This window comes from Bemisia tabaci, chromosome 2 (genome assembly GCF_918797505.1).
Source record: "Bemisia tabaci chromosome 2, PGI_BMITA_v3".
Classification (NCBI taxonomy): domain Eukaryota; kingdom Metazoa; phylum Arthropoda; class Insecta; order Hemiptera; family Aleyrodidae; genus Bemisia; species Bemisia tabaci.
Genome location: NC_092794.1, coordinates 28,580,308 through 28,594,354, shown reverse-complemented (window position 1 = coordinate 28,594,354; position 14,047 = coordinate 28,580,308). Strand labels below are relative to the sequence as shown.

The window sequence follows — 14,047 nt, the reverse complement described above, 5'->3', positions numbered from 1 at the left end:
AAAATCGGCCGAATAGAAGAGAAGTTACAGTATTCGAAATCCGAAGAAATCAACGAAACTTCTCCATACAAAAAGTGAAATGAAGGGAAAAAAAGAAATGTATAAATTACAATTAAATATAATTGACCTCAGAATTTGACAAGCAATTCAATAATATTACGGAGAAAAAATTGGGATAAATTACAAAAAATTCGCCTCTTGCAAGGGGCTACCTTGTAAGAATTTTGACCTGAAGACAAGGGTTGAATAGCAGAAGTACTCCATACAATACACGGTGTGCCTGGACGAACATTTTTTTTTTTTTTGTCAAAATTGAAAATTCTTTATATCTTTTAACTACAGTGTCTCTTCAGTCGTTTAAGCGAAAAAAAAAATTCCGTCAAGATTCTGGAAAGTAAAGGCGCTTTAAAAGTATACTGGGGCTATAATAGCTAAATCACCGGTAGTAAATCCCGTTACATTTTTTTATTTTTTTTATTTTATTTTATTTTATTACATATCGACTTCTTTATACAGAAATATGATACATTGTTATAGCATTAATTAGTAATTAGCTTTTATCGACTAAAAATATTTACAATTGTACAGTCTTTTTTCTAAATTGGATGCCCTGGGACGAGCATCGCCAAGCCCATAGGGAACAGTACAGTTCCCAGTCTCTGCGGTGTCCGACCCCGGGCAACCGGAACAGTGTTATACCCACCATGAAGTGATGAGCGCAAACCTAACCTTTATCAGTGAGATTAGATATTATACACTTTGTGCAGACAAAAGTAGAAGACACATAAAAGAATATAACACTAGACTTATCACTACAGTTTTAAGCCACCCTCAATTAATGGATTTTAAGATGTTGTATGGGGGTTAATCGGGTACCACGGTTGCCAGCTCGAAGGGCTTGCGCCTTCTAAGCCTCCGCAGTTCCTCACTATTGGCCAATAATCTGATGGCTTCCTCATTGGGATGGGCCAAAAGACGTTCTTCATATCTAGAGGCTGTTCGCCGAATTACTGCGCCGACGCTCTCGATGCCGAGGTCCCGGTGGATGTCAGAGTTCCTGACATACCATCGCGCCCCCACCATCCGCCGCAGCACAGAATTCTGAGCCCTCTGGATGATTTTAATATTAGAGTTACCTGCACACCCCCAGAGCTGGCAGCCGTGGGACCACACTGGCCTGAGGGCCTGCTTATAAAGAAGTACCTTGTTGTCAAGGGATAGGTTGGAATTGTATCTAAGGAGCCATCTAAGTTTGGAATTTTTGATCATGAGCTCTTGTCTCTTTCTTTTGATGTGAGCCGCCCAATGCAACTTGACATCGAGTGTCACACCCAAATATTTAGCCTCTTCGGAGCACCCCACAGGCCTACCATCCAACCAGATTGGTGGAACCAACCTGGGTAACCTGCGGTACGTGAAAACGATAAATTGCGACTTTTGACTATTAAGGGCAGATCGCCATTTTTTATTCCAGTCGACTATCTGGTCGACTCCATTTTGTAACTTGTTGATGGATTGGCGGAGTGTCATCAGCATACGTGGAAATGAGCACATCACCGACGTCGGGTAAATCGCTCATGTATATTAAAAATAGGACTGATCCTTGGGGAACTCCTGCTAGGATCGGTTTGAATCCTGAGTAGGCTTCATCCTGCCTAACTCTGAATGATCTACCTCCCAAGTATGATTCAAGGAGATCGTAATGATTGGCAGGAAATAATTTGTAGAGTTTAAGTTTCAGACCTTCGTGCCATACTTTATCGAAGGCTGTTGCAATATCTAAGAAAATGCTTGCACAATACTCGCCTCGCTCAAGTGATCTCTCTATAAGATCTACTACGCGGTGAATTTGTCCTATCGTCGAGTGCTTGGCCCGAAATCCAAATTGATGTTTAGGAAGAATTTTCCTATCATCAATAATTTTGATTATTCTTTTGAGGTAACATCTTTCAAATAACTTGCCTATACATGATAATAAAGATATTGGGATATAAGAGGAAAGTTTATTCTTTGGTTTCCCACTTTTATGAAATTATGAATAACTACTATTTCGGCCTTCTTCCACTCCTCAGGGAAGTGGCCGAGTTCCAGGATAGCATTATAAATGTTTGTTAATTGCTTGGTAGCTTTGTCTGGTAATTCTTTAAGAATTTCCGATGTAACTCCGTCTATGCCCGGTGCTATTTTATTTTTAAGCTTATATTGAATTATATATTCAATTTCGGATTTTCTGATCGGATCAACTGGAATGGGGGCCTCACACTCGACGATAGACATCTCCTTTTCCGGGGCAATTCTGCACTGAAAAAAAAAAGGGTCAGATTTTAGCCGAACTGGTCAGTTCAGCGGCGATTAGGCTAATAGGCAAACTGTTTGAAGTAGGAAACAAAATCTTTGAGCTCCTAGCATAACCAAGTTTATATACTATCTAAACCTCATTTTAGATTCATCACAAACCTAAAAGTTTATGTTGTATCTAAACCACTTCTAGGTAGTATCTGAACTAGTTAGGCTATAATCCAAACTGGCCATATACCGTCAAAAACTGTTTAGGCAGGTGCAGTGACGAATCACGTGCGTTTAAAAAAGTCCGTTACTTTTCCAGTCTCAGTTGAAATGCTAATGGCGTCGCGAGTCGGTCGTATCGAGTCGGTTAACGAATTAAAAGTAATAAAATTTGATTATCTCAAGTGCTGTGCTATTTCAAATTCACCGCTCATTCGGAATCGTCAGTGGCGCTCTCTGAAGGCAGTAGAACTTAACTCTCAGTCAGTCAGTGCTGTTGATCTCAACAGAAACTGATATCTCCATCCCGGTGGGTGAGTCAAGGTATTATGTTACTAATTCTTTGATCATTAAACGAGACACATCCGAAAACATCATTACTGTTCTATTAATCTTTCAAGTAAAGCCGTATTCCTTCGTCCAAGAGTGTAGATGTTTAACTAATCTGTTCGTTCGAGCGGCGTGCTGCGTGACAAGAATTCGCGTTCGAAACCGGAGGACTTTAGTCTGCCAGTGATTCTTATCATCAGTTTGTTAAATCAAGAAACATCAGCATTATCCAAATCATCATTTGATCGCTCGATATCGGTGCTATTGTTTTAATACATGGGATAGTAACAGTGTGTACCTATCTATGAGTCGCTCCTAATTAGAATCAGGACCTCATGTATGTATCAAAGCTCAATATTTTGGTTTCTTTCAGCGGCACATAGAGTTTAAGGTGACAATTTTTTCTCAGGTAGCTCCTCTGTAATATTTTTAACTTCGTATAACAACTGAGAAATCAATTTACATCTCCGCTCAGCGCCAGAACACAATTGTTTATTTTTCATTAAAGCTAACCTCAAAATATATTTTCATTCTTTATCCGCCTTGGTTTTTCATAACAGTCACTGCGGATCCAATATATCCATGAAATGAACTGTATTTTGTAGGAAGGTACCAAGTCGCATCAAAATCAAATTCAGGCAAAGAGGTTCGAAGTTTTACCACTTCATATGACTCAACCAGAGATTAGTTCTGGAGGAATTCTTTCGAAGGCTGCCCTGAAATCATTTTATTTCGACTCATTTCTCCATCTTCTCTAGAATATCGATCCATCAAACCTGCTTAGTTCAACATTATAGTTTCTAGCTCTTTACTGCAATTAAATTGCGGAACTATAATTTGACAGTTAGCAGAATATCCTTCAATGTACCTACACTTCCAACCTGCAGAACTTACTTCGCAGATAACTGAACAACAATGATTAGCACGGAGGAGAATTTTGTAAGTACTTAAGTACATATACACCTACTAGCAACTTTACATATCTAGCCCCATTTTCAGTTGCAATATTAATAATATGTTTCATTTTCATGGAACCGGTTATGACTCCAGGTTTGTCTTCCTATAAGCTGTGTTTTTCTGTGCCCATTATTCAGGAGTCAAGAATAGAGGATTAGAAGTCTGGAGAAGAACCGATCCATTTAATGCTACATCATTAGCATGTCCAAAATTTTAATTTCCAGAGAATTATGTGGTGATGAAAAGCCAGAGTCCTGTTATCCTCTGATTTCTTGTATTTTAATGATTTGAGTTTAGGTATCAGATTTGTAATGGGTGGGTAGTGTACCTATTTGATCGATTGATGATAAAAAAATTGATGGATGCTTGTCCTACTTTCAATTTAAATTCACAAGTACCTGTTAAATGAATTCATAACGAAAATCAATAATTTCAGTGATATTATTTTGATGCTGTCTACATACACTGGGTTCTTATTCCGTGCCAGGATTGTTATCATTTACCAAAAAATACCTTGAAACTGAGCAAAAGATTTTTTCTGGTATGACCTTTTGGAACTGCATAATAAGGGAATAATGTGTGTTTAGAATTTGACTAGGCATTCTATCCACTTTCCCCCCTTGTAAGCTAATATTTTTTATTTAAGACCTTCATCATTTTTTCCTATTTTAGAGAGAGTAAGGAAATGCTGATTATAACAAAATTTGAGGAACAATTACTTTCATCCCTGTTGAATGAAAAAAAATAAAACGAAGCACCTACCTTAAAAAAAAATAAATAAAGTAAAAAAATACTATGAAGTAAAAAATAAAATAAAGTAAATTAATAATATTAAGTAAATAAATAAAATAAAGTAAATTAATAAAATAAAGTCAATAAATAAATAAAGTAAATACATAAAATATACCTGAAGTCTAAAGAAAATCAACTAAAAAAACAAAATGAAGTAAAACAAATGACGTAAAATGATATAATGAAGTGAAAAAATAAAATGAAGTAAAATAATGCATTAAAATAAGAATTGAACAAAAGCTATGTAAATTGGTCAAGATATCCTGGTTGTCCTATCAATTGGAAGCTAAATGCGGGTTTTTCGTCCCCACTACTCAAGTTCTCGGCATGGCTCATTAGGTAGGATCCTCGTCTTCGGTTAGGTAGGTCCCAGGTTCAATTCCCGACGTAGGCAAAAAAAATTCTGCACGTAAATATCGAGAAATGTGCCTCCAAATGTCTCGTGGACCTTATTTATCGCGGTTTCAGACATTATTTCCGTATATAATCCATTTTGGGGGGCTCTTTTCAACTGTCTCCTGGCTACAAACCCCAAAATTTGCTGCCGATGCTCCAATTTAGCGATCCAAACCAGGTTTAGATTTATGCCGAACTAGTTTAGATATTACCTAAACTCGAGTCAGCGTACTACCCAAAATAGGGTTTGCCAACTATCCAAAATAACTAGCTGGGGCCATATCAGCTATCCGGAGTTGGTGTTGTACACCGATATTCCGGCAAAAATCCAAACCCTTTTTTTTCAGTGTGTCTTCGGGATCCGAAGGTTCAGGGTTGGGTTTGAATACTTCCGCAAGAAAATTGCTGAAAGCTTCAGCTTTTTGAATTGGACTTATTGCCCATTTGTTGTCTCCTAGTTTAATGGGAGGAACATGAACTTTAGCTCTTTTAAGATATCGGATTGAGCGCCACAAGGAGTAGTCAGTACTTCTACCTGGTGACAAACTTTTAATGAACTCACTGAGTCTTTCTTGTTTGAGGTCAGCAAGAGCCGCCCTGAGTTTCCTACTGGCCCTATTGAAAGCTTCCCGATCATCAGGGAATCTCGATCTTTTCCATTTATTTCTAAGTCTTCTTCTCTCGCGAATGGCCTCCAGAATTTCTGGGGGAAGTTTAAAATCAGTTTCTACTGTCTTTATAGGTGGAGTGCTGAGTAAAGCAGCGTGTCTTACGTTGCTTGTAAACAGGTTAACTTGATTTTCAAGTTCCTCTTTGGTGTCTATATTCTGCTTGATCTCGATTCTGTTGACTAAAATTCTTTTGAATTTTACCCAATCTGTTTTATTGTTTGTTAGGAAAGGCGGCGCCCCCTTAAACTGTATTTTCTCATGGAGGATTAGGGTTATAGCCATATGATCAGAGAACAGATCAGAATCTGATCCTACTTGAAGAAAGTTTCTAGAAATATTTCTAGTGAGAAAAAAATTTATGAGATCGGGAGTTTTATCGGGGTCAGTGGGGTAATAAGTTGCTACTCCATCTGTAAGAAAATCACATCCAGTAGACAAGGAAGCCTCTACTAAATTAGTACCCTTGGCCGTTGTCCCTTTAGACCCGTAATAAGTATGCTTCGCATTAAAATCACCCCCCAGGATAAATCTGGGGCCAAGCTTTGTTGTTAAATCCTTGTATTCATCTTCTGCTACAGTTCCTCCACCAAGGGAACTATAGTTTGAAGCAATTTGAATTTCCCCATTTTTTGTGGGTAATGTTACACCTACTGTTTGCAGTTTTTTGGTAGCTAAAGATTTCGTGTCATCAAGATAATGGGATATACCGCTACGTCTTAACACTCCGGCTCCACCCCAAGAATTCTCCAACACGGTGCGCCTGAACTCACTTTAAATGCGACTTTGTTGTACATCAAAAATTCAAGTTGGAGGTTGTAGTGGGGTACTCCCTGATGGGTTTTTTGGCAATTTCGAAATAGGTTGTCGAAGCTCCTCGAAAAATAATCGCATTTTGGTGGTTTTTTAGGGGTAAAATAGCAAAATTGGCCTCCGGGCGACAAATTAAACCCCCTCTCCCTCATCCTTGCCTTGACCGATCTGAATTTTTAGTATATTTTTACCTGGTATAAAATTGATCTTTTCTGAAATTTTCATGCCCATACAATTTTTTTTGCTCCCGCGGCAGCGTTGCCAAGTTGCGGACTCCAAAATATCGAATTTAATGATAAAATGAAGGTTTCGGAGTGTGATTTCCATTCAAAATCAAAAATTCAAATTGTAAGTTGTAGTAGGGTACTGCCTGATGGGGTTTTGGCCAATTTCGAAGTAGAGTGTTTGAGATTTTTGAAAAATAATCGAATTTTTGCGGTTTTTTAAGGGTAAAATAGCACACTGAGCACGGGGCGGCAAGTTGAACCTTTCCCTCTCATCCTTGCCGTGACCGATCTGAACTTTCAGTATGTATTAACCTGGTATAAGATGTGACTATTCAGAAATTTTCATGCCCATACAAAATTTTTTGCTTCCCGCGGCAGCGTTGCCAATTTGCGGACTCAAAAATATCGAATTTGATGATAAAATGAAGGTTTCGAGGTGTAATTTCCTCCAAAATTTCACGAAAAATGTGCAATCTGAGAGTTTTCGATAAGAAAAGGCATATTTGAACAATTTAGAGTTGCAGTGTTGCCAGCTTTTGATTTAAAATTCGTCAAAATGACCCAAATCGCGTTGCGACCTCGAGCGCTCGATTTTTATTTCGTTCAGAATTGGTTATTACGGTTCTTCTGTGCTCTATGCATTTAGGTACCATGAAAATTATGCCATTACTTACTTGATGGGTGCAGCTAACTCAAAAAGAGAGGCCGGATAAAGCGATGAGTCGAGGGAAAACGAGCGGTTCGAGTTGACAAAAAGTTCTTAAATCTACTCCATCACCAGAAAGTAGAATTTGAGAACTTTCTCCCACTCCCCCAAACCTTATCCCTGTTGCAGTCAATCCTTTGAACATCTGATCTGAAATTTTGTCCCCGAATTTTTACCAAAAACATGAAAAATAAAAACACAAATAAAATGGGTGGATAACAACGATTCAAATAACGCTACGAAGTCCCTGAATTCGACCTCCTCTCATACAGCGGATTGGATAGTTCGAATCCAGAAGATTTCTTACTGTAAAGAAAATACCTTCGACAATTTAAAGAATAAAAAAATTACAAAAGATCACAATAAATTTGAGTAATGTTGAAAATAAACTCCCTCATGAAAAAAAAAAAAAACTAGATGACGAAATTATGACTTTTTAGGATCGGAGCAAACCTGATGGAGTCCATCTAAATTCAAGAGGCCTCTTGATCATCTGGAATCTCATGCAACAGAGTTTGCCATAAATGGTATGTTTCCTTATTTAGTCCAGAAATATTTTATTTTTCGGAATGTCAAACATGTCTTATACAACCAAAAATTTACAAAGAATTTTTAATTTCGTCATCTAGTTTTTTTTTTTTTTTTTTTTTTTTTTTTTTTTTTTTTCTTTTTTTTATGAGGGAGTTTATTTTCAACATTACTCAAATTTATTGTGATCTTTTGTAATTTTTTTATTCTTTAAATTGTCGAAGGTATTTTCTTTACAGTAAGAAGTCTTCTGGATTCGAACTATCCAATCCGCTGTATGAGAGGAGGTCGAATTCAGGGACTTCGTAGCGTTATTTGAATCGTTGTTATCCACCCATTTTATTTGTGTTTTTATTTTTCATGTTTTTGGTAGAAATTCGGGGGCAAAATTTCAGATCAGATGTTCAAAGGATTGACATCAACAGGGATAAGGTTTGGGGGGTGGGAGAAAGTTCTCAAATTCTACTTTCTGGTGATGGAGTAGATTTAAGAACTTTCTGTCAACCCGAACCGCTCGTTTTCCCCCGACTCATCGCTTTATCCGGCCTCTTAGTTTTACCATCTTCCCCATCCGCTGCAGGTTTCACACTTTGTCCCGTCATTAACTCGTACGCATTTCCAGCTTTGAGAACAATTGTAACTTGGAATTTCCAAAACTGAAAATTGCTGGTATCTTTCAGTTTTTCAATGTCTCTAAGTTCATCGCGCTTGATGTTATCCATTTTTAATTTTTACTTTAGTCTTTCAGATTTCACAAAGTTCAGAATGATTTTAATTTTTCTTATCTTTCAAAAGTTCAAGTTCCGGATTTTATAAAATTCAAAGTTATTTTAATTTTTCTGAACTTCTACTTTCACAAAGTTCAGAATTAAGTACTGTCACTTTAGTTTTTCACAAATTTTTATTTTATTTAATTTTAATTTTATTTTTCACACATTGGGTTTTAATTTTTAATTTTTGTTTCATTCCTTCACAAGTTGGTTTTAATTTTTTTTACACAATTTTTTTTTTTTTTTTAATTTTAATTTTAGACACAAAGAACGGGGTTTCAGTTAATATCATTCGGTGCACAAAATGATGAAAGTAGTTTACAGTTTCTGCCCTTTTCCGAGCATCGAGTCACATTACTCCACAGGAACCACAAAACACATTAATCCACAGGACGACAATACCGCGTCGCGTGCCGCATAATCCTGGGCTCATAACCTAATGAGGATAGGTGTTTTGGGTATTATTTCGGAGTAGTCATTTTAGAGCACGTATTACATATTTGAATAAAATAATACATAAAGCGTGGTCCGACGAGGAGATCTGAGAACTAAGTAGCTAAACAGGAAGGGGCAGGTATAAGCGTAAGTTCTTATCAAAATGATCCCATTTGAAATTATGAATCCCAGTATTCGCAGTATGAGTCGCCATTGGAATAATGCGACGTTGTCAAGGTGTCAAGATTATGTATAGAATTCCAGGGTTCAACAGAACATTCCCAAAGTTTCATTACCCTAGCTCAATTTGTTCAAAAGTTAGCAGGGGTGGGACGGACTTTTGGTACACCCTGTAAAAGTAATTGCACTAGACTCCTACTTGATTTCATGTAACAACTCATTTTTCGGTTTTTAGAGAATTACTTGTCGCCTTTTTATTAAAATATTCTAATAAATAATAATGAAAAATAAATAAATAAAAAAATAAAAAAATGGCAATCGAGGTCACATGTTTCGAGGTGGCGTAATACCATTAAAGTAGATTTTCAACATTGGTACAAAAAAAAAAAAAAAAAAAAAAAAAAAAATCCACCGGGTCGCACTGATCAGATGTAGAGAACCTTTATAGACAAGAGTATGGCCATTTCCGTTCCGGTTTTTCATTGGTCGCGTGAAAATAGGCTGGATTAAGCGTTTTGAGAAGGAAAGAGGCGTTAAAAAGTTGCCACGAGGGCACCGATAATCGACCGATGACCATTGACTATTCGGATGATATCTCGTAGATTGGAGCGGGAATTTCGAAAAAACAGTAGGATTGTAATTTTTAAAGTCGGAAATTAAAAAATTTAAGGTAAATAAGACATTAATTTTTTTTTCTGAAAAACACGAGTTGAACAGAATGTCACTAATTTATTAAAGAGCTGATGACCTAACCCAACCTAACCTAACCTAACCTAACCTAACCTACCTAACCTAACCTAACCTACCTAACCTACATGACCTGACCTAACTTAACCGCTAAGTCAGTAAAAGTCGCTGATTTAGCTAACTATTACTATGTAACTATATTAAATTAATTGTTTAAAACATGAGTTTTGTGACTTATTTGGACAAAGAATCATAATTCGGGGATTTTGCAGTTTGAAAAAAAAAAAAAAAAAAAATTCCGAGTTGGGATTTAAACTCAGTATCTTCCCATCCACGGAAAGCGCTCTATCCGATGAGCCATAAGCGCTCACTGGATAATCGGAGGAAATAAGTAATATATCAGGATTCAGGTCAACGTTATTGTTGTTAAAAAGAAGATGCACCGTACACCGATGACCGACGCGAATGGTTGCTGAAGATTATGCAACTTTTCATGCCTTCTTCCTTCTCAAGAGTAGGTTAACACCAAGAGGATGACACGATGTTCTTACGGCCGTAAATAAACAAACAAGATGGCTGTTATCAGCAAGCAAGATTGAGGTTATGCACATCTTACATCCTCCTGTGATAAAGGTGAAAGGCGATTTAACAATATTTTCATGTGTTTTACGTGTGTTATTCGTAGATATGCTAGTTTAAATTGTTACTGCCGTATAATTGACATTTTTGTCAAATTTCGCTTCTTATCGATATTACGGTGAGCCGCCATCTTGTTTGTTTATTTACGGCCGTAAGAGCACCATGAAGCCTAAAAACTCGTTGACCAATCAAAAAGCGGCACAGTTTTCCTGAAGTAAGAAGATACGAATGGCCATACTCTGTCTATAAAGGTACTCTAATCAAATCCAGCACAAAAATTAAGGATTATTTTATAGTAATTTAACAGGTATAACACGATCTAAAGACCATAAGTTTTAACAGACTAGGTATTTATAGGATGTGAAATACAAACACATTTTGCGTTGATTTTGACACAGTTTTCGGCCAATTTAGCGCAAAATACAATTCAGAGACTGGGAATATTAGGTACATCAAACAGGCGTTCTTTTGCTGGAACTGTAGGTATAGATATCGATTGGGTCAACATGTAAACATATCCTCAAAAGTCAATCGAGTAATCTGTGGAAACGGGGTTTTGTGATTGATTTTTGATTCTCTCCAGTACCACTTTGTCATGAAAAGTGACATTGTCAGGAATTTCCTCTTTTTCAGCTTTTCTGACTTTAATCCTAAAAATTTTGTTTGCGTTTATATTCCATTGTTTTGAACCAAGAAATGCATCGGACTATTATCTAATACGATCCTTAGGTTCCCCGAGGAAGATGAGCACTATTGAGATGAAAGAACTCGCTCACCGAAATCATCTATCAATGTTGAGAAAACTACACTAACGCTTAAAAACAAATTAGGTATAGAAAAATGATTATCGCGTGCTCCGTGCTTTAACATCAGAGGTATAACTTAAATAAAGGTATCATGATATCTTTATTTAAGTAAGATAAAGGCACAGAAGTAAGAAGTAGGCACAGATAAATCTATTCTAGATATATTAGGCCCCTCTCCGCCATCATGTTGTTGAGTTGTTGCGCCATTTGAAGGTATTGCCAGTATAGTATCCTTGAATTCTAGAGGCAGGTTCCTGTCGGCTGAGCGCTCAAAGTACAAGCAAGTAAAAAAATGCATTTGAATGCAACTATTTCTTTTTGACGGATTTGCACGTTCAATGTCGACGCATGTTCCTGCGTTTTTGCCATTGATTTCCAGAAAGTTGTACTTATGAGGGAAATCCGGGAGGCGCAACTCCGCTGCGGCTGTAGAAGTAGGAGCGCGCCGCACATGAGAGCCTGCTTTGTAGCTAACACGACGTATGCATCCCGCACAATAGCCAGATATTACTCTGATTGAAAGTCTGTTAAATATGTTATAAAAGATAAGCCGCAGCGCTTTCTACTTTTTACTTCTCCTCTTTTTATTCCTGTTCCCGGAGAAGGTAGGAAAGCTCTCTCCTTTCGCCCTTTCCACCGTTTGGGACTTAATAGGGTTTCACTCGCGCGTTTCGTTCAATCCCGCTCATGCTGCTTTTCCATCCGCCGTAAGTAGAAACAGCGCAAGAGCCGTTGGGTTTGAATTTTGTGTTGAGAGGTTCTCGATGGGGGAGGCAGCTGTCCTCTTCCCGACACTGTCCCTGTCGCCCCGTTTCTATTTCCGGTAGAGTCTTAGAGAATCCCCCATGGGAACCTCCATCTGAGCTCCCTGCGAGGTGCGCCCGGGTTGGAGCTTCTCCGGCTCCTGTCAGAAATCAATTAGGTCTCGCCCTCCGATAACAAAGGGATGACGCCCGCCTCACGCGCAAGTTTGTCAAAAGCCTCTCATTACCACACGCTGAAAATAATTACGTTAAAAGTTGGCTAAATCAGCTACAAGAAGACGAATCCACGTTGCGTCTCCTTTTAAAATTTCACACAAATGAGCCCAGGAGAAACCTGTGGTGAATATATCGATTCTCACGAAGCAAAATAAAATCGTCATTCTTACGAAACTTCAATTAGTAAGTATATTTTCCGAAGAAAATACACAATTGCATTCTCCCCTGATGTCAGACTTGGACCACTGACCGTGTGATGAGAATCTAGAGACGGATCCTCCAATTTGGCAGCACCAGATTTCCTCCATTTAAACCTATGCTAAATAATCGATTCTTGTCGGAGCACCTGGCCCCTCCAAGAATCCATACATCTCCACAGATTTGAACGGAGAAAAGACAATGTTGCCAATTTGCTAGATCTGCCAATGTGAGAATCGATCATGGGTCGTAGATTACGAATGTGCATGCCGTTCGGATTTATGTCATATGTATGCAGGAGAACAAAAAGAAAAGACAGCGAGGAACAAGGCTAAAAAGATACAGAGGACTTGGAACGTTTCGACCTGGTTTTTCATGTAATTATCAATCGAAAACTAAAACCTAACAAAATAAAGCCCAAAAATTACACTAGTAGTGAAAACCCGTGCGTAATTAAGATGATGTTCAAAATATTTTTAAAATGTTTTTATAACATTATTAGGGAATATTTTGAAAATGTTTACAAAAAATCACCATCAGCTCCCTGTGGCTTAGTGGCAGAGTGCTGGGCTATGACATTCGCGGGTCGGGTTCAAGTCCACACGAAGGCGTCCGGTATTTTACGCTGCTAAACGTCGTTAGACTTCAGGTAAGTATGGGTTCAAATTATTCTAATTTCCCCGAAAAATTTAGGGGTTGAAATTTAAAGGTCGTCAATATTGAAATTTCTTTGCAAAAAAATTGCAACTTTTTTTACAATGAGGGGGGTTAGATGTTGTAAAATAATTGAAATTTTCTTGTAAAAAAGTTGAAATCATCTGGAAATTTTATTTCATTTAAATTGCAATTTTTTCGTTGCAAAATGCTACTTGGGTCAGATGGCCACGGATAGCAGCACCACACGACAAGGACCGGATAAGCGAATGATAAAGTATTTATGTTCAGCTTGCGTACATAAGATCTGACGTTACACACAGTCCCCTCCAATTTTACTATCTCTATCAGTTCCTTCACTCCAACAAATAATTTTTACTCAGTCAAAATTGAAATAATTGCTGTCACTTTCCTGCTCGTGTCTGTGCGTGCTGGGCAGAAACCTTCTTCTTTGTCGTATTTGTGCCCCCACACACTCATTTACTCAATGGTTGCTTTGACCGCCCGACATGGCTCGATTGAGCTAGATCTCGGAAAATCCAGCCGATTTATGTAAGGATTACAGGTACCTTCCCTTCAATGTTTGATGTCCAGAAATAAGGGTGACATCCCTAAGTTGGATGTGGCACGGCTGGAGCTGGTTGACCACATCCCTTGTATTGATTAAAAACTACCATTGATTTTGAGCACCGATTAATCGAGAAACATCTTATTTGTATAGGAAAAAACCGCTCATCTGCAATTTTCAATAACCGTAGCAACTTTTTCTACACCTT

At 37.8% G+C, this 14,047-nt stretch overlaps 1 long non-coding RNA gene across 1 annotated transcript in view; it reads left to right on the top strand.

Annotated features, from left to right (window-relative positions):
* Window positions 1–353: 353 nt before the first annotated feature.
* The window catches only part of LOC140224041 (uncharacterized), a 110,284-nt gene continuing 96,590 nt past the window's right edge, over window positions 354–14,047 (top strand). The window contains exon 1 of the long non-coding RNA XR_011899282.1: window positions 354–454. This is a non-coding gene — a long non-coding RNA (uncharacterized lncRNA). The remainder of the gene's footprint in view (window positions 455–14,047) is intronic.